The following is a 25514-nucleotide window of genomic DNA, read 5'->3' on the forward strand; positions in this document are numbered from 1 at the left end:
CCATCAATTATACATTTCATATAGATAGTAAGCAAACACTCTAACAAACCAAAAAAAGAAAACTGCTCATGTCCATATTAATAAGAATTGTATTATTGCCCTTATTCCCCACCCCATTTCTTTATTGTCAAAATAATTCTGCTATAGAACATGCACTGTATTAAATGGTATATATGTTAAATAAAGCTTAAATAGTCCATCAAATATATTGCATTGATGTTTAGTTATGTCATGTTAGAAGAAGAGACGCTAATAGCATGACACATAGGGGTTGATTTACTAAAGGGAAATAGACTGTGCATATTGCAAAGTGCAGTTGCAGTCTGCAAGAGCAGTTGCTCCAGAGATTAATAAATGAGCAAAAGCTCTGCGGACTTCCACCGTCCAATCATGTGCAAGCTAAAATGCTGTGTTTTTTTAATGTCCTGTGATTGGATACTCTTTGCAAAGTAAAGACTTACCTCATTTACTAAGCTCTGGAGCAGCTGCACTTGCAGAGGGCAATTGCACTTTGCAAAGTGCACAGTCTCTTTGCCTTTAGTAAATGAACCCCATAGGCTCATTCGTTGCAAAAAAGCAAAAATGATAAAAAGTCTATTAATCCAAATCACACCAGACTGCTATGAATGCTCTCCTATAGATACTGCCCAATACATACTGTCTTATGGATACTGCCCTATACATACTGTCTTATGGATAATGTCCTATAGATACTGCCTTATGGATACTGTGTATAGATACTGCCCTATACATAATGTCTTATGGATACTGCCCTATACATACTGTCTTATGGATAATGTCCTATAGATACTGCCTTATGGACACTGTGTATAGATACTGCCCTTTACATACTGTCTTCTCGATACTGCCCTATACATACTGTCTTATGGATACTGTCCTATAGATACTGCCCCATACATACTGCCTTATGGATGCTGCGTTATTCATGCTGCCTTATGGATACTGTCTTATAGATACTGCCCTATCGACACTGTCTTATAGATACTGCCCTATGGATACTGTGCTATAGATACTGCCTTATAAACTATGAAATATGGACATTGTCCTATAGTTACCAATACCGTCCTATAAAAACTGTCCTATGTGTACTGTCCGAAAGATACTGCCCTATACATACAGCTCTATAGCTATTGCCCTATACATACAGCTCTGTGTATACTGTCCTAAAGATACCGCCCCTATAGTACCTTATACATGTTACTGCCCTATGTATACCCTTAAACATATAGCCTTATTGATGCCGTCATATAAATACTGTCCTACTGATACTGCCACATAGATATTGCCCAATAAAGATTGACCTATAGATATTGCCCTGTGCACTTATTGCACTTTTTGGATGGTCCCAAACTGTACAAAAAAGGATATCATGGAGCAATTACCTGGTACCTATATACAATAGGTGTTCAGGGTAAAAAAAAAAGTATAAAATATACATACCTTTGTCAAGGAACGGAGATGAAGGCGAAATACAGTGCTACTGTATCCAATTTACTATATATATATATTAAATTGGACACAGTTGCACTTTATTTTGCCTTCATCTCCTAGACATGGATTAAAGCCTACAGGAGTTGTTGTGGGGGGTTATAGTTGATGGACATTGTCAGCCTTGTTAGCTATACACTATACTCACCTAAGATTTTTTATTGCCAGGACAGGGACACAATTGTCCGTAAATTGTAAAATCCTCCGTCAGTATTTGCATGATTGACATGGATCATATACCGAGCAGTCATGTGAAAATGATTAAACATCAATGAAGATTGCAGCCATAAAATGTGTTTTTAGTGATCCCCTCCGGTCATTGTCACTTTAGGAGATCCTCGGTTTCCTTATCAGAAAGGAGCTGATCCGGGGCTGCTCTCCGGTTGTCATTTCATGTATGGCGGTAATATATGGTGAGATAGATATTGGATGAATGTACACATATTATAGGGACACGTAGAATTCTATTCTTTTTTGGTGAGCTGTTTTCTGATACCGATACAAATATTACAGACAGGAACGGCCATCCTTTAATAACACCGACAACCCGGCTAGAAATACACTTCAGTCACTTAGATCAGGGTGACTATTATGACGTCATAATTCTCCCAACAACCGATCATAACAACATTCATTAGGTGGGAAAAAATAATTACCCAATAACTAGGGAAAAATCTATTTGTCGGAATAATTTCTGTCTATAACCAAATATCCTAATTGCGGGATATTAGACAACTGGTAAAGAAAACCTGGAGTGTTCAGTGAAAAGTCTGCGATCCAAAAGTATATCTGGGAAATAAAGAGAAACATGGGCTTTATTATCTATTCTTCTTTCCAATGTAGACATATCTGTGTGGGGGAGGGGGCTTCTTCTGCAACTTTTCCTAAAGTTTACTGTGCATTCATTTCCTGCAAAGTATATAAATATATACAAGATATGCATGATAAGGAACTATCTTACCATTTATTTACAGATTCTCTGAGGGAAAAATGAAAAAGACATATACCCATATCTATGTATGCATGTATGTATGTATGTATGTATGTATGTATCTATCTATCTATCTATCTATCTATCTAGCTATCTATCTAGCTATCTTTCTCCTATGTGTGTGTGTCTCTGTCTCACTCTCTCTATGTCAGTTAACAAATATTTCTATCTATCTATCTATCTATCTATCTATCTATCTATCTATCCATCTATGCTATGTGTGTCTCACTCTCTCTATGTCAGTCTGTCTGTCTGTCTATCTATTTGTTAATATATCTATCTATCTATCTATCTATCTATCTATCTATCTATCTATCTATCTATCTATCTATCTATCTATCTATCTATCTATCTCTATCTCTCAATTTGTGTACTTATTATTCTACTATTTAAATATTTAATTGTTATCTATCTATCTATCTATCTAGCTATCTATCTATCTATCTAGCTATCTATCTATCTATCTAGCTATCTATCTATCTAGCTAGCTAGCTGTTTCCCCTATGTGTGTGTGTCTCTCTCACTCTCTATATGTCAGTTAACAAATATTTCTATCTATCTATCTATCTATCTATCTATCTATCTATCTATCTATCTATCTATCTATCTATCTATCTATCTATACTATGTGTGTCTCACTCTCTCTATGTCAGTCTGTCCGTCTGTCTATCTATTTGCTAATCTATCGATCTATCTATCTATCTATCTATCTATCTATCTATCTATCTATCTATCTATCTATCTATCTATCTATCTATCTATCTATCTATCTATCTATCTATCTATCTATCTATCTATCGATTGTGTATGTCTATCTATCTATCTATCTATCTATCTATCTATCTATCTATCTATCTATCTATCTATCTATCTATCTATCTATCCTTCTGCTAATATGTATGTCTCTCCAGCTATCCATCCAGCTAGTTATCTGCTAAAATGTATGTATGTACCTATATATCCATCATCTCTAGTATGTCTATCTGTCGGTATATGTCTGTCTATCTCACTATGTATCCCTCTATTGTGTCTCTCTGTATATCTATCTATCTATCTATCTATCTATCTATCTATCTATCTATCTATATGTGTATTTATTAGTCTACTGTCTAAATAATTAATTTTATTCTATCTATCTATCTATCTATCTGTCTATTGTGGTTGTCTGTCTATCTTACTGCTGTATGTCTATCTATCTATCTATCTATCTATCTATCTATCTATCTATCTATCTATCTATCTATATCTCTCTATTTGTGTATTTATTAGTCTACTGTCTAAATAATTAATGTTATTCTATCTCTCACTGTGTATCTCATTGTGTATCTCTCTATTGTGTCTCTCCATCTATCTATCTATCTATCTATCTATCTATCTATCTATCTATCTATCTATCTATCTATCTATCTATCTATCTATCTATCTATCTATCTATCTATATCCGTGGATTTATTAGTCTACTGTCTAAATAATTAATATTATTCTATCTATCTATCTATCTATCTATCTATCTATCTATCTATCTATCTATCTATCTACCTCTCTATCCTAGAAGTCCTTGATATTGGGTAGATGTTTTCTCCCTGTATCATCCATATCATTCATCTGATTCTCTCCATCATCCCCCAGTGTAGGTAGCAGGGAGGGGCACAAGGTATGGGCACAGCAGTGTCATTGATCCCAGCAGTGTATAGCACCATGGACAGCGCTCAGTACTATCAGTACTAGGTATTCTAGTAAAGTCATTGTGGGAATGCAGCAATTGGATGAGTGAGCCTGTGACTGCTCGGTGTGTGTGTGTTGGGCTCGGAGTGGAGCTGGTGGTGTGATGTACTAATGGAGAGAGCAAAGATCAGCCTTCCTCCCTGTGCTGTATAATTGTGTGATGAGCCTGCAGCTAGAGCAGGTAACACTCTTCCACCTGGGCTGCTGAGAAGCCAGATCTGGCAAGTGGCATTTGATGAGCTGTAGTCATTCTAGACAGCTCGTTAATTACAGCCACTGGGGAGCAGCAAGCAATGAGCCCAACCACTGCTAAAGATCCTGACAGCAACTTCGGCAGCACCAGCAACCTCAACTAGCTGGGAGCAGCCGCACTTAACCCTTCAGGCTCTGCCACACACTGAGCCCAATACTGTCAGGGTAGACGTTGCTGGTCAGTAATGGGTTAACTGGAGCTTATGTGAAGACCCAGCCGTCTAAATGCTGGTCATAATTCACCGGTTTGATATGCAAAATGGGGGAGACTCATTTCTCCAATTAGCAGTCGTGATAATTTGTGCTTTGTTCATGTATAAATGTCCACATATGTCCACATACTAGTGATCACACGCTGCAAATCGTCTAAGTACATTGCACCTGTTGTATCTTTACATATCTGAAGGAACATTGTTTTCATCTAAATTGCTCTGTACTCACCGTGAAAATTCGTTTTTTCGTTCTTTTTCTATGTTCCTTTACCAAATGTCATGATATTAGTTGCCTCTTTATGCCCATGCTATTTTTTTTTATAAAGTTTCAAATATGGTATTCAAATAATATACAGAGTTTTCTTTCGAAATAACACATAGTTTCTAAATGTATTATTTTCTACGTTATTTAAATGACATCACTCAGCAATGACTTCTTACATTAAAAAAAATAAGATGAAGAACACCTTTAAAATAATCGTTGTGGTCTAAAAACATACAATTGTAGTTGTACAATGAACGATATCATATGTTCTAATAAATACAAATGCAAACTTCATTTGTTTTATTAAGTGTAATCTTATTTTTAATTCATATTTTCTATTTGTACTTTTTTTCATGCTCAGTAACACTGGTACATTAATGTACAATTATTAATACATTTAACTACTGAACAATTAAAACGACAGTATTTTGTCATTTGGTCTACAAATTTAGAATATAATTAAAATAATTAGCTTTATTAACAATAATACGATTACAATACTGATGATGTTTTTAGTTGAATCTGTTTGTAGATATTCATTTAAATAAAACAAACTCATTTTTAAATCAAAAGTATATATTTTCTATTATCTGTAACACATTTACAAATTCTAGAATTACTTTAATCCTCAGAAAAAAAAAATATTGAATGGCCGAGGAAGAAACGAGCCTGTGGTATGCGGGAATACAAAGGTGTCAGATCTATTACTTTGTTGCATAAAATCAATAATTGTTTAAGCAGTTGCCCAGGGCCTATGAGAAAAGCAATAATGGCTTTACTTATCAAAGGTAATGTACATAAATGATTCTCATTATATAAGTTTACATAGAACAGGAAAATGATTGACATTTTTTTTAAAAAAACATAAAATTAAATCGTGCAATGGTCTATTTAATTAGTACAGAGGGTGTTATTACTAGCTGTTGTTGTTTTTATCATTTGTATTTATTTGAATAGTTGTTTCTAAAATTATAAAATTATTCTTGTTATACTAAAAGATGCCTTAAATCAAACTCAAAAGTTTTACTGCAGCAAGTGTTTTGTGATCTAGGCTTTATTCTTTGTATGGTCGATTTTATATTTGTTATATATATATGTGTATATATATATATATATATACATATATATATATATATATATATATATATATATATGTATTATTATGTGTTATTCAACCTTACTAACTATGTAACTATGTATTCCAGTCATGCCAGGAACTAAAATAATATAACAATATCCCTCTGTAGTGGTGTGTTACTTGTTAGCTACATGTAGAGATATACATATATAAATAATAATCTATCTATCTATCTGTCTGTCTGTCTGTCTGTCTGTCTGTCTGTCTGTCTATCGATCTATCTGTCTATGTATCTATCGTACTAAAATGTCTATCTGTCAGTCTCTATGTCTGTCTGTCTGTATCTATGTATCTTTCTATCTATCTATCTATCTATCTATCTATCTATCTATCTATCTATCTATCTATCTATCTATCTATCTATCTATCTATCTATCTATCTATCTATCTATCCATACATACATACATATACTAGTGTGACACATGCAGAACTCCTAAGAGTTTATCTACTTTGTTGAGCACAGCAAAAAAATAAAAATAACGAAACATTTCAGAGACAATGTACATGCTCATAAGGTCGTTATAGCTTTTTTCGGTTTAATGGATGGGTAATAATATATTAAAACTAATTCAATTGAAAGTAACCCGATTTACTAAATTAAATTAACGTTTTGAGACTAAACTAGTCCTAAGTATATGGATGAGCTTCCTTATGAAGCCTTCCTTGCCTGATCGATTATACAGGTGATTGCTACAGATCTGAGCTCTATTTCCAGTATTATATTCCTATACACTTAGTAACAAATATTACCGAAAAAAAAGTGTTTCTTGATTTAAAGCTGGTTGAACAATTTGGCGCGATAATAAAATTAGATTGTCCGCGTCTCTCTCTCTTTTAAACTATTTCATCCATTTTATCTATTTTTATAGTATATGTGTGTGTATTCATATATATATATATATATAGATATATATATATAGATATATATATATAGATATATATATATAGATATATATATATATATATATATATATATATATATATATATATATATTTATTTATTTTTTAATTATTATTATTTATTTATTTATTTTTACTTTTTTTTTTTTTTTTTTTTTTTTTTTATATGTATTCATATATATATATATTTACAGCCGATGCTTCTGCACTTGTACTAAATTGCAGTAAAATAAAATGTATTTTGTAGTACAAAGTTGGCTGGGATTGGTTTGGTAAGCGGAGGGCTCCTCTTGAGACTAAGAGCGCCACCTAGCAGACACATGGTAAATTGCAGCTCATGAAGCCAATTATCTCCTAAATTTGAGAAGGGTTCTTGCTGTGCTTCCGTGAGCCTCACCTGAGTTTTTTTTTTTTTTCTTTTTTTTTTTTCTTTTTCCCACTGATCCCCTCAAGGACTGAATCTGCAACAAGATTAATATGGACGTGTACACCTCTGGAGGAAGGATAGACTTCTAAGCTGACTTTTTGGTGAACTCGCCTTTGCTAGTGATGTGTGCACATCTTCCCCTCTCTCCATCTCATATTATTGTGCTTGTCTTTAATGCATGCAGTCGCCACCCCCATAGTTCTTTCAGATCCATCTCCCTGCAGCCGGTAGTATCAGGAGAAGACTCCCCTGAATTCTCTAATTCACCAGACTACCTCTGTGTTGGAGCTTCTCGCACAGGGGGGGGCAACAAGGGGACCCCGCACAGGAGCTCAGGTGGTCTCAGAAGCCACGGTGGGTTTACATGCAACCTATTACCATGGACCCTTTCATCTCTAGGCAAGCTGAAACATACAAACAAACAAACAAAAAGAACCACCACGTGCTGCTTTCCTTTCCTTCTGCTTCTACAGGGTTAATAAACTTTATTTTCTCCTTTCTTGCTCCATAAAGCATTGCCCCTCTTCTATAAATTGTCGCTCATGTAATATTAATTCCTAATATCTGTATGTTGTTGTGTGGGATGGGGCTAAACACATCCACTAATACCTAGATCTCAGGCTGGAGGAATTGCTCCTTGTTCTGTGCATTACATTTCATTGAAATTCATTTCCTCTATTGGAGGCTAATTGTAGCAACCTGGGATATATTTACTGTCATGTTACAGCTAAACTGCATGTTGTATGCTCTTTTTTTTTTTTTTAACCTGTTTGAGTTTCACATAATTAAATCTGTAAGCGCTGGAATCGGTTTATAGTTCATCGATATTAATAACTATTTGTGTATGGGGTCTATAGGGTTTTTAGTTTAGATTGTAATAAAGATATTTCATTTCAGTGACAGTGCATTTTTAGATTTTGTTTATTAGCTATTGTATGTTAGTAATTATGTTGTTTGTTTCTTTTTTTTAAGCATCGTGTGTATCAACTTCACATATAAGGGATTTTATACCATGTCACGCTACGCTAATATATAAAATACACATCAACCCTCATATACTGTATTATACCTCCAGTCTTCAATTTGCACTTGACACCTTACAGACAAGGGATACCCAACTGCATAATGTAACATTGATTTATTGCCGGTGGAGGTAAGTGTTCACTCCTCGGGGTCCTCTGACCAGCAGATGTATTTACTACTTAGATCCTCCACCGTGAGACCACAACCTGATCAATACCAAGCTTTTCACTAACATATTTCTTTCCCCTCCACATGAGGAATCGCAGTAAATCAAGCACGGCATTATAAAGCAAAACGTGATGAAAGAGCAACCTAAATATAAAATTAGCCACTATTAATAAAACATCCAATTACGCATTTTATCACTTCCAGTTTTTTTTTTTTTTTTTTTTATTCATTAGAAATTGGCATAGATGGAGTAACTTGCTACTTTTATCAAATACAATTCCCTTTGTAAAGTCATAGCAAGGATCTTTATTTAATAACATCAAGAACAATATTAATGATAAAGAAGTATCTCATTTATAACCAGGACTGATGACCTAATGAGGAGCAGAGATTCAGTCTGTTGTGAGTTCAACTTTCTGAGTTTTATGAATGCTTGTTTTGGCATCTTTATCCACTTAGTTTAAGTTTTGGTTTATTAATATATGTAGAAGAATAAATAAACTGCAATATTTTATTAGGATCACAATCGTTCCATATCCATCTTTATACTTACTTACTCTCTCTCTCTCTCTCTTTGTTTATTATTCTACTATCTATTTATTTATTATTTTATTTTATCTATCTATCTATCTATCTATCTATCTATCTATCTATCTATCTATCTATCTATCTATCTATCTATCTATCTTTTATATATCTCTATCTCTCTATTTGTGTATTTATTATTCTACTATCAGAATAATTAATTGTATTCTTTCTATCTATCTATCTATCTATCTATCTATCTATCTATCTATCTATCTATCTATCTATCACTATTCGTCTACTTATCTATCTCTATATGTATGCATACATTCCATCCCTCTATCTATCTATTTTATGTCTATTTATCTATCTATCTAATTATTTTCTCTCTCTCTCTCTCTCTCTCTCTCTCTCTCTCTCTCTCTCTCTCTCTCTCTCTCTCCATCTCTCTCCATCTACTTATCTGTCTCTATATGTATGCATACATTCCATCTATCTGTCTACTTTATATCTATCTAATTATTTCATATCTATCTATCTCTCTCTTTATTTATTATTATTCTATCTATCTATCTATCTATCTATCTATCTATCTATCTATCTATCTATCTATCTATCTATCTATCTCTCTGTTTATTCTATCTATCTATCTATCTATCTATCTATCTATCTATCTATCTATCTATCTATCTATCTATCTATCTATCTATCTATCTATCTCTCTGTTTATTCTATCTATCTATCTATCTATCTATCTATCTATCTATCTCTCTATCTCTCTATCTCTCTATCTCTCTATCTCTCTATCTATCTATCTATCTATCTATCTATCTATCTATCTATCTATCTATCTATCTATCTATCTATCTATCTATCTATCTATCTCTCTGTTTTATCTATCTATCTATCTATCTATCTATCTATCTATCTATCTATCTATCTATCTATCTCTCTATCTCTCTATCTCTCTCTCTCTCTCTCTCTCTCTCTCTCTCTCTATCTATCTATCTATCTATCTATCTATCTATCTATCTATCTATCTATCTATCTATCTATCTATCTCTCTATCTCTCTATCTCTCTATCTCTCTATCTCTCTATCTATCCATCCATCCATCTTAATTTTGCTATTTGTGACACATCTTGGGGTCTGTAGATATAAACAAACTCCCAGAAGCCCCAGTGAGTGCATGGCCAATAATAGATGGCTGTGTTATTAATAAGCCATTGTCAGGGGGATTAGGCGACTAAACTGGCTTTTCAGTGTGGGGAGATGGGGAAATCTCCTCGCAGCTACGTGTCAGGTTTTGTTATCTAGAAAGTCCTGGAAGCTATGGGAGATATGGCATTTATTTTCCCATAAACACAGAATTGGAAATAAAGACCCCCTATCTCAAAGCGTGACTGCCCCTGCTGGCCTTGTCCACTCTCAGCCCTTTCCATCCACGTCAATGCCAACTTTTATTTCTCTCTTCCAAGATGTACCAATGCACAACAGAATGAGAGGGAGGGGAAAAAAAGCTGGAAAATCCCAAACCAGGGGTGTAGGAGAGTGTCGGCTCTCCCCTCAGTTCTGTGCTAGTAAACAAACTACTGCTGAGATACGTGGGAGCCAAGTGATGCCTGCAAATTCTCCTATTCATATTGGCAGCAGTGTGGCCTTTCTAAAGGGGTCCTGTCACTCAGGGAGAGGGGCATTTCTTTAACGTGCTGTCAGTACACCCACAAGGCAGACCCAGAAGCCATGCACACACAGACAGTGGGAAACAGGCAGACAGAACTGACAGAAGTGTACACCAACTATACAGACAGTACAAACACACACACATATAACAAGAGAACATATAGACAATATAGGCAGTGCAATACACACATAGATATAACAAGAGAACATATAGACAATATAGGCACTACAATAAACACATAGCTATAACAAGAGTACATATAGACAGTGCAATACACACATATATATAACAAGAGAACATATAGACAATATAGGCAGTACAATAAACACATAGCTATAACAAGAGTACATATAGACAGTGCAATACACACATATATATAGCAAGAGTGCCTATAGATAATGTAGACAGTGCAAAACACACACATATATAAACAGACAGTGCAATACACACATATAACAAGATTACATATAGACAGTGCAACACAGATATAACAAGAGTGCATTAAGACAATATAGACAGTGCAACACACACACATAGATATAACAAGAGTACATATAGACCATGTAGACAGTGAAAACCCCATAAATCTAACAATGGTACATACACAGAGAAATACACCGATGCTGCAGTAGAAAATATACAGATAGACCAAATAGAGAGTAATAAACAAAGACAGACTTACAATATTACAGACCCACCCCCCCCCCCCCTTTGAGGGGGGTAACATATATGTACCCCAATACACTCACAAGCTCATAGGGACACTATATGCCTTATTCAAGACTCAGTTTTTAATTCTTAACTGTAGAACAAATACAAAGTGAATTCAGATTGGTGACTACGGTTTAGTGCACTTAAGAATGAATAGTTAGGAATTAGGAAATCTGTATTGGATTTAGACCATATGTGGTCAAAGGGAAATAGGTTCATTAATTGACAAAAACACCGACAGAGAAAGATGACACAAATAACCGCAGGGTGACACTGTATAAACAATAACACATATACAGAACTGCAGGGTACCATTGTATATACTATAACACACACACACAGCACTGCAGGGTACCACTGTATAGACACTATCAAAAAAGTAATCCTGCAGGTGTGTGTGTCTTTTAGACAGTAACACACAGAAATGCAGGGTGAGAATATATAGACAGTAACACACAATTTCAGGATGACTTTTTTTATAGACAGTAACACACACACACACACTCACACACATGCAGGGTGACACTGTATAGACAGTAACACACACACATGCAGGGTGACACTGTATAGACAATAACACACACACACACATTCAGGATGACACTGTATAGATAGAAAACTACACAGTACCACTATATAGACAGTGAAACACACACACAACTGCAGGGTGACGTTTTATAGACAGTAACACACACATGCAAGGTGACAATGTATAGACAGTAACCAACATTAACACCGTGTGCATTATCACACTGATAACTGCAGGGTTACACTGTATAGGCAGTTACACACCACATACACACACCTGCAGGGTAACACTGTATAAATATCAATACACACAACTGTAGAGTGACTCTGCAAAGACAGTTACACATGCCTACTGAATGACACTTTATTAATAGTAATACACACACATACACAAATGCATACAAACGACTGCTGTGTGACCCTCTATGGACAATTGATGACAGGACATATACCAATGCAGTACAGAGGCAAACAATCACAAACACACAGATATACTTTCAAAAAATACACAACAGAGACAGTCAGACATACTGAGAGTAATGCAACGCACAAAAAGTGTCACAGTTACACAGCAACAGTGTAAAATGTAACACAACAGGCACATACAGACAGTAAATACCACAGTCCATGTATACACAGTGCAGTATACACAGTTTGTCAGGATTGTGTAGAAATATTATACAGAGAAAAACAGAGGACACACACACACACACACACACTAAATGTAAAATAAATACACGGAGGACATAGATCTACACATGCAGACACCCTGTGTACACACACTAACATATACACTGATCTGTACAAGCAGAATGGATATACACCAATCAGTTTAGTGGAGGGATTCCTCTCTCTGGCCCTGTAAACTGGTGACTAGTGATGTACAGGAGAGTCAGAGGAAGATCTCCTCCCTGTGATTGGATGGATGCAGAGAACAGACTGCCTGGGCTTATGAATAATGATTCCCTATACAGCACCAATGTACAGTACACTGTACAGGTACATGCTGGTCCGCATGACTCTCTCTGGACACACAAGAAAAGCTCAGCAGAAGTATACACACTGAGCATATACACCACTGCTGAACTACATATACATATTGTGGCAGAGGCTCACATGCAGCACTGTTGAAGATCATATACTCATACTGAAGCCATCACGGTGGAATATGAATATATATACACACTTCAGTTGGAGCTTATTTACCACTGGTAATGGTGAACGTGGTATACACACTCTCATGGGGTACATATACCTATGATATGATATACACACTATGGCAGAATTACACGTACATCACTGCTTATTGTATATACAATCCCAGAGGTACACGTACATCACTGCAGGGCTTGATATACATCCACAGAAAGAGGAACACATGCATCGCTGTATAAAATGTGTACACAGGTTAGGTTACACAGGAAAATAACTGCCAAGTATGATATAAATGCACTGGCATGGACTGGATGCATGAACACCACTGCAGAAAAAAAGATATACAAACATGTGTAGGGGTAAGCATACACCACTGCTCACTATGAGTATGATCTAAACATACCACTGAAGAATTTAAGAAATATACAAGGAAAGAGGTACACACACCACTGATTAATATTTTCTACATACACAGAAAGAGGGACACATAGCACTGATCAATAGAATGAACCTACACAGAAAGAGGGACATACAGTTTATGAATACAATAAACATACACAGAACGAGGCACACACACCACTGCTGAATATAATATACATACAAAGAAGAAGGTACACACACCACTGCTGAATATAATATACATACAAAGAAGGAGGTACACACACCACTGCTGAATATAATATACATACAAAGAAGGAGGTACACACACCACTGGTGAATATATTAAACATACACAGAAAGAGGTACACACACCACTGGTGAATAGATTATGCATACACAGAAAGAGGTACACATATCACTGGTGAATATAAAATACATATATAGAAAGAGGTACACACACCACTCCTGAATATATTACACATGCACAGGAAAGAAAATACACATACCACTGGTGAATAAAATATACACGCACAGAAAGAGATACACATACCACTAATGAATATATAACACACACACACACACACACACACACACACACACACACACACACACACACACACACACACACACACACACACACACACACACGTATACATAGCACTAATGAATCTAATATACATACACAGAAAGAGACACACGTATACACACTACTGCAAGACTATAATATACATACACAGAAAGAGGTACACATGCCACTACTGAATATAATATACATGCACACACAGAAAAGGGTACCCTTGTTGAATATAATGTACATACTCAAAAAGAGATAGACACCACTACTGTATATAACGTGTACACACAAAAGAGTTCACACCACTGATGAATATAACACAAAGAGGTGCACACACAACTGATAGATGTAATAAATATACAATAAAAGAACACATACCACTGCTGAATAATCATACACAGAAAGAAGTACACATACCACTACAGAATGTACCATACATACACAGAAGAGGATGCACACACCACTACAGAATATAACACACATACACAGAAAGAGGTACACACACCATGCTGAATATAATACACACGTAGTGGGAGTTACAGAAACAAATGGTTGTTTTTGTATTAAATATGATTTTCCACGCTTTTTGCTGTGAAAGTATCAGAGGGTTTGTGTTGTCAAGGTCAGTGCTATATAAAAGCCTCGAAGGACTAACTAGCAGCAAGTAATGCCCTCCCTGGGGTGAGGGATTTATCCTGTGTTCTCATCTGCCTCTCCCAGCACTGTACAGCTCTTCTTTACCCCTTCACTGCCAGGGGGCACCTCCATCCCTCACCCTCCCAGATCCCCCATCCATCCCAGCACACTGCACAGGGCTTCGGTGGGAGAATAATTTGGGAGGAAATTTGGGGTCAGTTCAGGTCTGAGTGGAACATCTGCAAAACATTGACACAGCCTGTGTAGACAAAAATGCCATTTGCTGTACAAACCAAGCACTAATGGCTGAAGTCCCCTCTCCAGCTCTAATGCCATCCTCTCCCTCTTTCAGGAAAGGTCACCATTAATTGCGTGAATAATATTATTGTGTTTGCCTAGCAAGTATAATAGCAATAATATGTATGTCTAAAACAAATAAAGGAGAAAAAAGGGGGTGCCCCCTGGGATCTGTAAACTTGTGTACATTCTCAACATGTCTTCAGATTAAATATAAACTCAAAGAAAATACATCTCCAGCACAAGAGGATTACAGGCTGTCTTGATATACAATTTAATTACAGCAAATTTATAATATCGTTTGATTCCCACTATAGGATTGGAGTATGGGTGAGGTTAAGTAGCTTTTAAAAGCGACACTTCGAAATGGCTTATTCAATAAATAGCACCTTTAAATCCTAAATTCCCCATTACAAACACGATCTACATATGGATGCCAGTTATATCTACATCATTTTTTTTTTCTTCAACGAGAAAAAGCATTCATAAAAATGCTGCTTGGCACTGGCTGCTTTAGGAAAGCAGATGTTAATTTTTTTCACGTATCTTTTATGGCCCTGTACATGTGTAACATTGGAAGCAATCCAGAACGCCTCTATTATTTGGTAAATGACTGTTGGTTGAAGCCCTACTATTCTCAGCAAAAAAACCCAACTATATTATATCAATAAACCAAGCATCTGGGCTCCAACCAGAGCTGCAAACCTGCAGGGAGGGCATTGGGAATTTAAAAAGGTAGACACCTTCAGCTGATGATCTTGTAATAATAATAATAATAATAATTATATATATATATATATATATATATATATATATATATATATATATATATATATATATATATATATATACTTGCAGTGGCCCATGCTATCTATGCATCTGGAGAAGAGAGGAAGGCGTTATGTAGTCCTAATACAGTGTTATGTAGTCCTTACACACTCTCTGTCCTAGGATGACAACGCTGCTCAGTATGGCTGTCACCCTAGGGCAGAAAGTATGTTAATGGCAGTGCCAGGTTCAAATAAAGAGTGTAAAAAATAAAAATAAAACTAACGCAGATACCACATCTAAGGACTGGCAAGTTGCAATATTATCAATTTTGGTTCTTGGGTTTAGATAACCTTTAAGAAGTTAATCTGGCACAGGTCTTTTTTACAAACTGTTGCCTGCAGTACTGGTCGGGTTAGTAAATATCAGCATTGTTCTTTTTTTTTGTATGTATAATCATTTGGGAATGTGGAATATATGTTGTATGTATGATCCTTAGGGATGTGGAATATTGTTTTGTATGTATGAACATTAGGGAATATGGAATTTATTTAGTATGTATGGTTATTATGATGATTTGGACTTTAATTTGTATGTATGACCATCAGGGGGGTGTGGACTTTATTTTGTATGTTATCATTAGGGGGATGTGGAATGTATTTTTGTAGGATCATTAGGGGAATATAAAAATAAAATCTACATTTCCCGAATGATCATAAGAAAATAAATCTTGAATGATCATACATACAAAACCAATTTCGCATCCCTAAATTATTACAAAAAATATTTGTATGTATGATAAATTGGGGATGTAGAATGTGGTTGTATATATGATGATTTGTGGATGTGGTCTTTATTGTGCATGTACGATCATTTGGGGATGTGGTATTTGGGTTGTATATATGATGATTTGTGGATGTGGTCTTTATTTTGTATGTATTTGTATTTTGTATGTAATTTGAGAAATGTGGTCAATATTGGATGTATTATCATTTGAGGAATGTGGTCTATATTGGATGTATGATCATTTGAGTAATGTGGTCTATATTGGATGTATGATCATTTGAGTAATGTGGTCTATATTGGATGTATGATCATTTGAGTAATGTGGTCTATATTGGATGTATGATCATTTGAGGAATATGGTCTATATTGGATGTATGATCATTTGAGGAATGTGGTCTATATTGGATGTATGATCATTTGAGGAATGTGGTCTATATTGGATGTATGATCATTTGAGGAATGTGGTCTATATTGGATGTATGATCATTTGAGGATTGTGGTCTATATTGGATGTAGGATCTTTAGGGGATGTGGAATTTAGGTTGTAAGTATGACCATTTGGGGATGTGGAATTTATTTTTTTATGTATGATCATTAGGGGTGTGTAATGTATTTGCATATATGATCATTAGGGGATGTTTATTCAGTTTTATATGTATGATGATAGGGGTGGGAAATTAATTTGTACATATGATTATTAAGAGATGTGGACTCTATCTGGTATGTATGATCCTTAGGGGAATGTGGAATTTATGTTGCATGTTTGAACATTTGGGGATGTGGGATTTGTGTTGTATGTATAATCATTAGGGGGATGGGGAATCCAAGTTGTTCTGAAGATCATTCTGCTTAAACTCCACTTGTTTCTGAAGGCACTTCGGTCGTCGTAATTTTGAGTGAATTATGTTACATCAGGAGTCTTGCGGTCGCCATTGACCTTTCCAGGAATGCATGTATTTATATTTAATGCACTTGGTGGATTCTCTCTAGAGTCAGCCTGACAGATCATGTCTGCCATGGGATGATGTACCCTTTGCATGGAGGCCGCAGAGAAAGGGTCTGAACATCAAATTTCTTCAAATATGAAAAATAGGTCACCAATAAAATTGGTCTCAGCATGGTGTGTAATTGCAACAAAATGCTGCTGAGTAAATGCTAAGAGCTGGCTGGCTGTGGGGACAGAGTCGCAAACCATCTGGTGTGTGTTAATGCAAGAGGCTCCTCAGCAATATTTACAACTCTGTGCTCTATCTGCTTTCTAGAAGTGCACAAGGCCTGCAAGCATCCCATATGTTGGCTGGAGAGGGGATGGAGGGGGACAGACTCTCCAGTACCGGGCTGGCTGGGGCAGGCACACTGCTTCCTAGCAGCAGCTGGAGAGCAAGGTAAGCACTGCCTGCCTGCCTGCGTCCACCCACCGGTCATGTGCTGCCGGCCGCCATAGGTTCCCACGGCGCTGACGTCACAGCACACTACAAGAGACTACATATTACTGAACCCATCTCTCATCTGTTTCCCATCACTTACACCGTGTCACCATTCACTGCAGGCTGGACAAGGGAACCTCTGCCGGCTATTTATATCCATTCCCAGGCCGGGTCATTGTGTCACCATCACAGATCACACAAATCACACAAATCACACATTCAAAGCAAGCAAAGTATAGGGAGCCTGGAGGAGGCAAACCTCTGCACCAGCCAGGCCTCTGACAGCTGATACCTACCCATCCATCCATCCATCCATTATATGTCTGTCTATCTATATACCAATCCATTATCTATCTATCCATCTATCTATTTTATGTCTATCTATCTACCAATCCATGATCTATCTATTTGTCTATCTATATATAATGGATCTATCTACCAATCCATGATATATCTGTCTATCTATATATAATCTATCTATCTATCTATCTACCAATCCATGATCTATCTGTCTATCTATATATAATCTATCTATCTATCTATCTATCTATCTATCTATCTATCTATCTATCTATCTACCAATCCATGATATATCTGTCTATCTATCTATCTATCTATCTATCTATCTATCTATTGTATGCCTGTCTATCTATCTATCTATCTATCTATCTATCTATCTATCTACCAATCCATGATATATCTGTCTATATAACTATCTATCTATTTATCTATCTATCTGTCTATCTATCTATCTATCTATCTATCTATCTATCTACCAATCCATGATCTATCTGTCTATCTATATATAATCTATCTATCTATCTATCTATCTATCTATCTATCTATCTATCTATCTACCAATCCATGATATATCTGTCTATCTAACTATCTATCTATCTATCTATCTATCTATCTATCTATCTATCTATCTACCAATCCATGATATATCTGTCTATATAACTATCTATCTATTTATCTATCTATCTATCTATCTATCTATCTATCTATCTATCTATCTATCTATCTATCTATCTATCTAACTATCTAACTATCTATCTATTTCATGTCTAACTATCTCTGTATAGCGATTTATCTACCAATCCATTATCTATCTATCTATCTATCTATCTATCTATCTATCTATCTATCTATCTATCTATCTATCTATCTATATCTATCCATCCATCTATCAATTTTCTATCTATCGTTCTATCTATCTGATTATCTATCCATCCATCTTTACATTTTCTATCTATCCATCTTTACATTTTCTATCTATCTATCTATCTATCTATCTATCTATCTATCTATCTATCTATCTATCTATCTATCTATCTATCTATCTATCTATCTATCTATCTATCTATCTATCTATCTACCTATCTATCCATCTATCTATCTTCCTATCTATCTGTCTATCTATCTATCTATCTATCTATCTATCTATCTATCTATCTATCTATCTATCTATCTATCTATCTATCTATCTATCTATCTATCTACCTATCTATCCATCTATCTATCTGTCTATCTATATGTCTATCTAATCATATTGATACCCCCCCCCTTTTGTCTTTGCCCCTCCCCTCTCATTACTTGGACTATGTTTAGTACAATGGAAGTAGCAGAGGCTGTTTTATTGTGTTTGGGATTAGTGATGACGTTAGACTCATAATAATAATTATAATGATGATGATGATGATGATGATGGAAAAAGATACAAAAAAAAAAAGAATAAAAGAAGGCTCTTACTTTTCTTCTGCGGGTGTGTGCCTCCTGCGCTGCCTGCTCTCATTATGTGGTCGGAGTTTTGGGTGGAAAGTGATTTGGAGTGAGGAGGGCTGCCCATGCCCACAGGCTCTGAGTGGAGTGCAGATTGAGACATATCTTGTTCCCTATAAAAGGATCATTTCATGTGGGAGGCTGGACACAAAGTTTGGACTCGTGACTGGCATTCCTGAGAGACATGCATATTTTACAACAACAAAGCAAGCTGGGAGAGGGCTTAGGGGAAGAAGCACAAAAAAAAAAAAAAAAAAAAAAAAAACTTGGGAAGAAGTTACTTAGTGACAAACATCTGTCAACATGGGGGTATTAGACTACAGAGACTGCTACAGCTCCTGGATGTAGACAGAACTACTTACCAGGTTACACCTATAATAAAAAAAGTTTATTAACTTTTACAAATAGACAGGAAAGTCACAAATAAAACAACAATAAATACATTTATAAATAGACTTTATTTAAACTTTAGTTTCTTAGTAGACATTGTACTGGATATCATATAGGATGTTGGGTATTGAAAACATAGCATTTGGTAACTAGGCTCTTGTAGGTAATAGTGCCTTGATAGATCAGATTTGGAATCCCCTGCCACATACCTAGAATCCCTTGGTGCAGATATGGAACCCCATGGAATTTATTCAAAACCTCTTGGCACTTATCTAGAAATCCCTGGCCCAAATCTAGATCCCCTGGCACAAGTCTATATCCCCTGGCGTAAATGTAATATCCCCTGGCACATATCTGGGATCCCATAGCACATATATACTGTAGAACCCCTGTCACATATGTGGGATCCCCTGGCACATATTTGAAACCCTCTGGCACATACTTGGAATCCCGTGAGACATGAGTAGAACCCCATGGCACATATCTGGAATCCCCTGGTACATGAGTAGAACCCCATGGCACATATCTGGAATCCCCTGACACATATATAGAATCCCCTGATACATAAGTAGAACCCCATGGCACATATCTGGAATCCCCTGGTACATAAGTAGAACCCCATGGCACATATCTGGAATCCCCTGACACATATGTAAAATCCCCTGATACATAAGTAGAACCCCCTGGCACATATCTGAAATCTCCTGGCAAACTGTAGAAGCCCTAACCCATAAGTAGAACCCCTTGGCACATATCTGGAATCTCCTGGCAAATTGTAGAAGCCCTAACCCATAAGTAGAACCCACTGGAACATATGTAGAACCACCTGGCAAATATCTGGAATCCTCTGGCACATATGTGTAATCCCCTGACACATATGTAGAACCGCCTGGCACATATGTAGAATCCCTGGCACACATGTAAAGTGTGCTTTTCATATCTCCAGTTGGGCTGAAGAGTATAGAGCACTTTCCAGCAGTGGCAGATAAATCTGTGGCTCTGAAGACAAAGGCAGACTAGGCCTAGTGGTGAGCTGGATATCTCTGTTAGTTGTCAGTGTAGGTCCATTGACAGAGAATGCTAATGAGTCTTTGCAGGGCTGGAGAAGACTGCATCTCTCTTGTCTCTGTCTCTCCCTGTCCCCTTATTCCCCTCCCCCACATCACTGACTTACATCCCACTCCCCTCCTCCTCCTAAAGCAGGGGGATCAATAACTGACCCCACCATTTTGCCAGTGCTTTATGTATCTGACCGAGCAGTGATATTATCAGTCTTAAACGTTATATACAGCAAATGTCTTCTTAAATCAACACCAAGAATCACTCAGAGCCTGGTTTGTCTTAAAGATCCCCCCCCCCCCCATCCTCACCCTTAACCCCTCATCCTCACCCTTGACCCCTCCTGCCATCTTCCCAAGCTGGAGAAATGTTTTATTCTTTACTTCTGGATCTGATCCACAAGAGGTTTGTGAAATCAAGAAGATGTATATGGAATTTTATACAGCCATCATCAGTGATTCTGCTGTCAGCAAGGTACAAATGCTCCACACTCCCCTATCATATCTATATTAGTAGCACAGAGCACCCACCAAGCCACACCAATACCAAACAGAATCATTTAGTCTTTCCCAGCAAATGGTTGGGAGTAACAAGCAGACCATTGCATTGTTTGCTGATAAGAATACAGCATGTTACATCTGCTGCTCACAACTGCTGCAAGCATTGAACATACAATATATTCAGGCACAGCCTCATGTCTTTGTTATGGGTCGTGGACGACAGGTTGCTGTGCAGGATATGAATCTATAGGGAGGACATAAGAAGGGATAGCATTAGTGATGACTGGCTGGGAGGGAAAGAGTTAACAGGTTAGGAGCCCAGGCCATCCAGAGAAAGGAAAAGTTAGGGGAGCAGATTTCCTGACAAGTTGGGATAATAAATGAGGGAGGCTTTCAGATAGATATCTCAGACGTGAAATTGCACCCAGCTGGTTGTGTAAGCAAACAAATAGTTTCATGTTAGAGAGCCTGGACTTGTGGCTTGATGAATGGAACACGACACAGGGAAATGGCACTTTAACTCATTTACCAATAAAACTGTTTGGCTTCCTAAGTAAAAGGGCCTGGTGACGCCATGTACCCCGAGCAAAGAGTTTAACAAGATTTTTATTAGGCCCCCCCTCCAAAACCAAGTGTTACATTACAGTCTATTACCAAGGATCATCATATGGGGGGAGCAAGCAAGCTGCAAGATCTTGTGCAATTCATATTAGTCTTCATGATCAGGAAATGCAGAAAATAAATCTCTACTTGACCTCTGGAGAGGAGGATTGTACATCAGTGTCATGATATAAGCTAGTTCGGTATGTCTGGGGGGTCACTGACCAGGAGGAGAAATTCAGACAAAACTTGAGTTTACAAATGGTAGTTAGATACAAATAGTCAGCCTCAAGTCTAAAAAAATAAAAATAAATAGTCTTGCTGCAGGGAAATTTAGGAATTAAAAAGTTTTCTTTGCTGTTGGCACCATGCACACTGGGCTTTAAAAAGTCTGTTCTCTTGGGAGTAAAAAAAACACTCATATAGAGCATTTTTTTGTACAAAGTTTAGAGGAGTTTAGAAGAGTTTTATGGGGTTTTTTTTCTGCCAGTAAGCTCCAATAAGAAACACCAGAACGGTTGAGCTTGAAATATGCCTGTAATCATCCTAATGTGTATGGACACATAGGGGGTTATTTATGAAAGGCAAATCCACTTTGCACTGCAAGTGCACTTAGAAGTGCAGTCTCTTGGGGTAAATCTGAAATGAATGTAAGCTCTGCTGATTTTATCATCCAATCATGTGCAAGCTAAAATGCGTTTTTTTATTTTCCTCGCATGTCCCCTTCGGATCTATAGCGACTTTATTTCCAAGTGCACTTTCAAATGCACTTCCAGTGCAAAGTGGATTTTCCTTTAGTAAATAACTCCCATAGGATAACAATGGGGGCTATTTACAAAAGACAAATCCACTTTGCACTACAAGTGCACTTGGACGTGCAGTCGCTGTAAATCCAAGGGGGTCATGCAAGGAAAATATAAAACAGCATTTTAGCTTGCACATGATTGGATAATAAAATCAGCTTCCCCTCATTTCAGCTCTTCCCCTCAGATTTACAGAGACTGCACTTCCAAGTGCACTTGTAGTGCAAAGTGGATTTGTCTTTTGTAAATGAACCGCATTGAGTTGCTTCTATAGGCAGAACACAAAACTCCCATAGAAGCAATGTTTTTTAAGCCATTATGCATGGAGCTGAGTTTAGGAGAGTTTTGCATTTTTTCTGCCAGAAAGTGCCAAACAAAAATGCAAACCAGTCAAGGTTAAGACTCCATGCACACTAGGAGCTTAAAAACATGACATAGACACAAATTAAAAGCATAAGTTTAGGAGAGTTTATGAGAGTTTAAGAGCATTTTATTTATAGGCATTTTTTGCACTACATGCCCCTCTGCAAAAGCCAGGAAATGATGTACAGTGAAAATACACCTTCTTTTTTTTTTTTTTTTTTTACTATAAAAGCGTTGAAACTCAACGTTCAGAAGAGATAAGAGGAGTTTAAGAGAGACTGACGTTTGTACAGCTCCTAATCTTCTCCAGAAAACGCCTGTAGTAGTCATAACGTGCAAAGACACATAGAACACAATAGAAGTGCTTCTAGAGGCAGGAGAAAAACACATCAAACGCCTGTAGAATCAATGTTTTTTTAAGTACAGTGTGCATGGAGCCTAAAATATGCCTTGCTCTATGGCTAAGGCTTAAAAAAAGTATTTTCTCTTGGGAGTAAAAAAACGCTCATAGGCTCCATACACACTGGGCTTAAAAAAAAGTCTGTTCTCTTGGAAGTAAAAAACGCTCATAGAGCATTTTTTGTACAAAGTCTAGAGGAGTTTTTTTTTACTTTTTTTTTTTACTTTTTTTTGTAAACTCCAATCAGAAACACAATCCAGAAGGGTTTTTTTTTCTGCCTCTATAATGTTTATCTCAAAATATGCCTCTTAACGTCCTAATGTGTATGGACACAAAGGATAATATTGAGTTGCTTCTATAGGCAGAACACAAAACTCCTGTAACCTTTTTTTTATGTTAGGCTCCATGTACACTGGACATTTTTTACAACCTCTCCTGAAAGATTTATAATTTCTTGACGATAGTAACCGAGGTTTAAAACGTCAGTTTTGCTGCGTTTACATGCCACATGTAGCGTTTAGAATTTTTTCAAATAGCCAAAAATGAAAAACGCCTGTAAATGAAATTACCGCGTTTACAAGCTGTTACTGGCATTTAGCATTTCAAATACCTCTGAACATCCCTCCTGAACGCAGTTTTTCCATTCCAAAAAATGCTTCCAAACTCATCTGCCTAGAAATGACTATCAACAACCCTGTGTACATGTACTGATAAGATAACATAGAGGAGAGTTTAGGGGCAGCTGAAACATACACACAACAGCTCCTAAACGTCCATTTACCAGCAACAGTGTACATGAGGCCTTAGGCTCTATGCATAATAGGAACAGAAAAAAAGTCAACGTTTTAGCTGGAAAATATGGCATAAAAAACACCAATTGAGAGCATATTGTACAAAGTTTAGGCAAGTTTTCCAGTAATTGAGTTTACAGGAGTTTTTGCACTTAACAACAATCCCCTCTGCAAAAGTTAACTCCCAAATAAAAAAAAAGTTAAAACCTTATGCTCAGGCTCCATGCACACTGGGCTCAAAAAAAAAGTCTGTTCTCTTTGGAGTAAAAAACAATAGAGTCATTTTTGTACAAAGTCTAGAAGACTTTTACGTTTTTCTGCCAGTAAGCTCCAATCAGACACTCAAACCAGAAGGGTTTTTTTTCCTGCTTCTAAACGTCCTAATGTGTATGGACACATAGGATAACATTGATCTGCTACTACAGGCAGAACACACAACTGTAGAAGCACCTTTTTTTTTTAAGCCAGTGAGCATGCAGCCCAAGAGATAATAGGCGTTTAGGAGCGATTTATGTTTTTACAGCTCCTAAACTTCTCCAGAAAATGCAAGAGAAGAGAGAAGAGTTTTTTTTTTCCAGCCTCTGATGTCCCTGTCAGAAAATGATTGTAGTCGTCATAATGTGCAAAGACCCATAGAATACAACAGAAGTGCTTCTATAGGCAACTGAAAAAACACATGAAACGCCTATAGAAACAACTTTTTTTTTTTGTTGCAAGTGTGTATGGAGCCTTAACGTCCTAAT

The 25514-nt window shown here is 36.5% G+C and overlaps 1 long non-coding RNA gene across 1 annotated transcript in view; it reads right to left on the reverse strand.

The window, feature by feature from the left end:
* The window catches only part of LOC143940719 (uncharacterized), a 60671-nt gene extending 40685 nt beyond the window's left edge, over positions 1–19986 (reverse strand). Inside the window, exon 1 of the long non-coding RNA XR_013263911.1 lies at positions 19836–19986. This is a non-coding gene — a long non-coding RNA (uncharacterized LOC143940719). The remainder of the gene's footprint in view (positions 1–19835) is intronic.
* Positions 19987–25514: the final 5528 nt, after the last annotated feature.

The sequence above is a fragment of the Lithobates pipiens genome, unplaced genomic scaffold (assembly GCF_037356315.1).
Source record: "Lithobates pipiens isolate NorthernLeopardFrog02 unplaced genomic scaffold, aLitPip1_a1.2 Scaffold_3, whole genome shotgun sequence".
In the NCBI taxonomy this organism is placed as follows: Eukaryota; Metazoa; Chordata; class Amphibia; order Anura; family Ranidae; genus Lithobates; species Lithobates pipiens.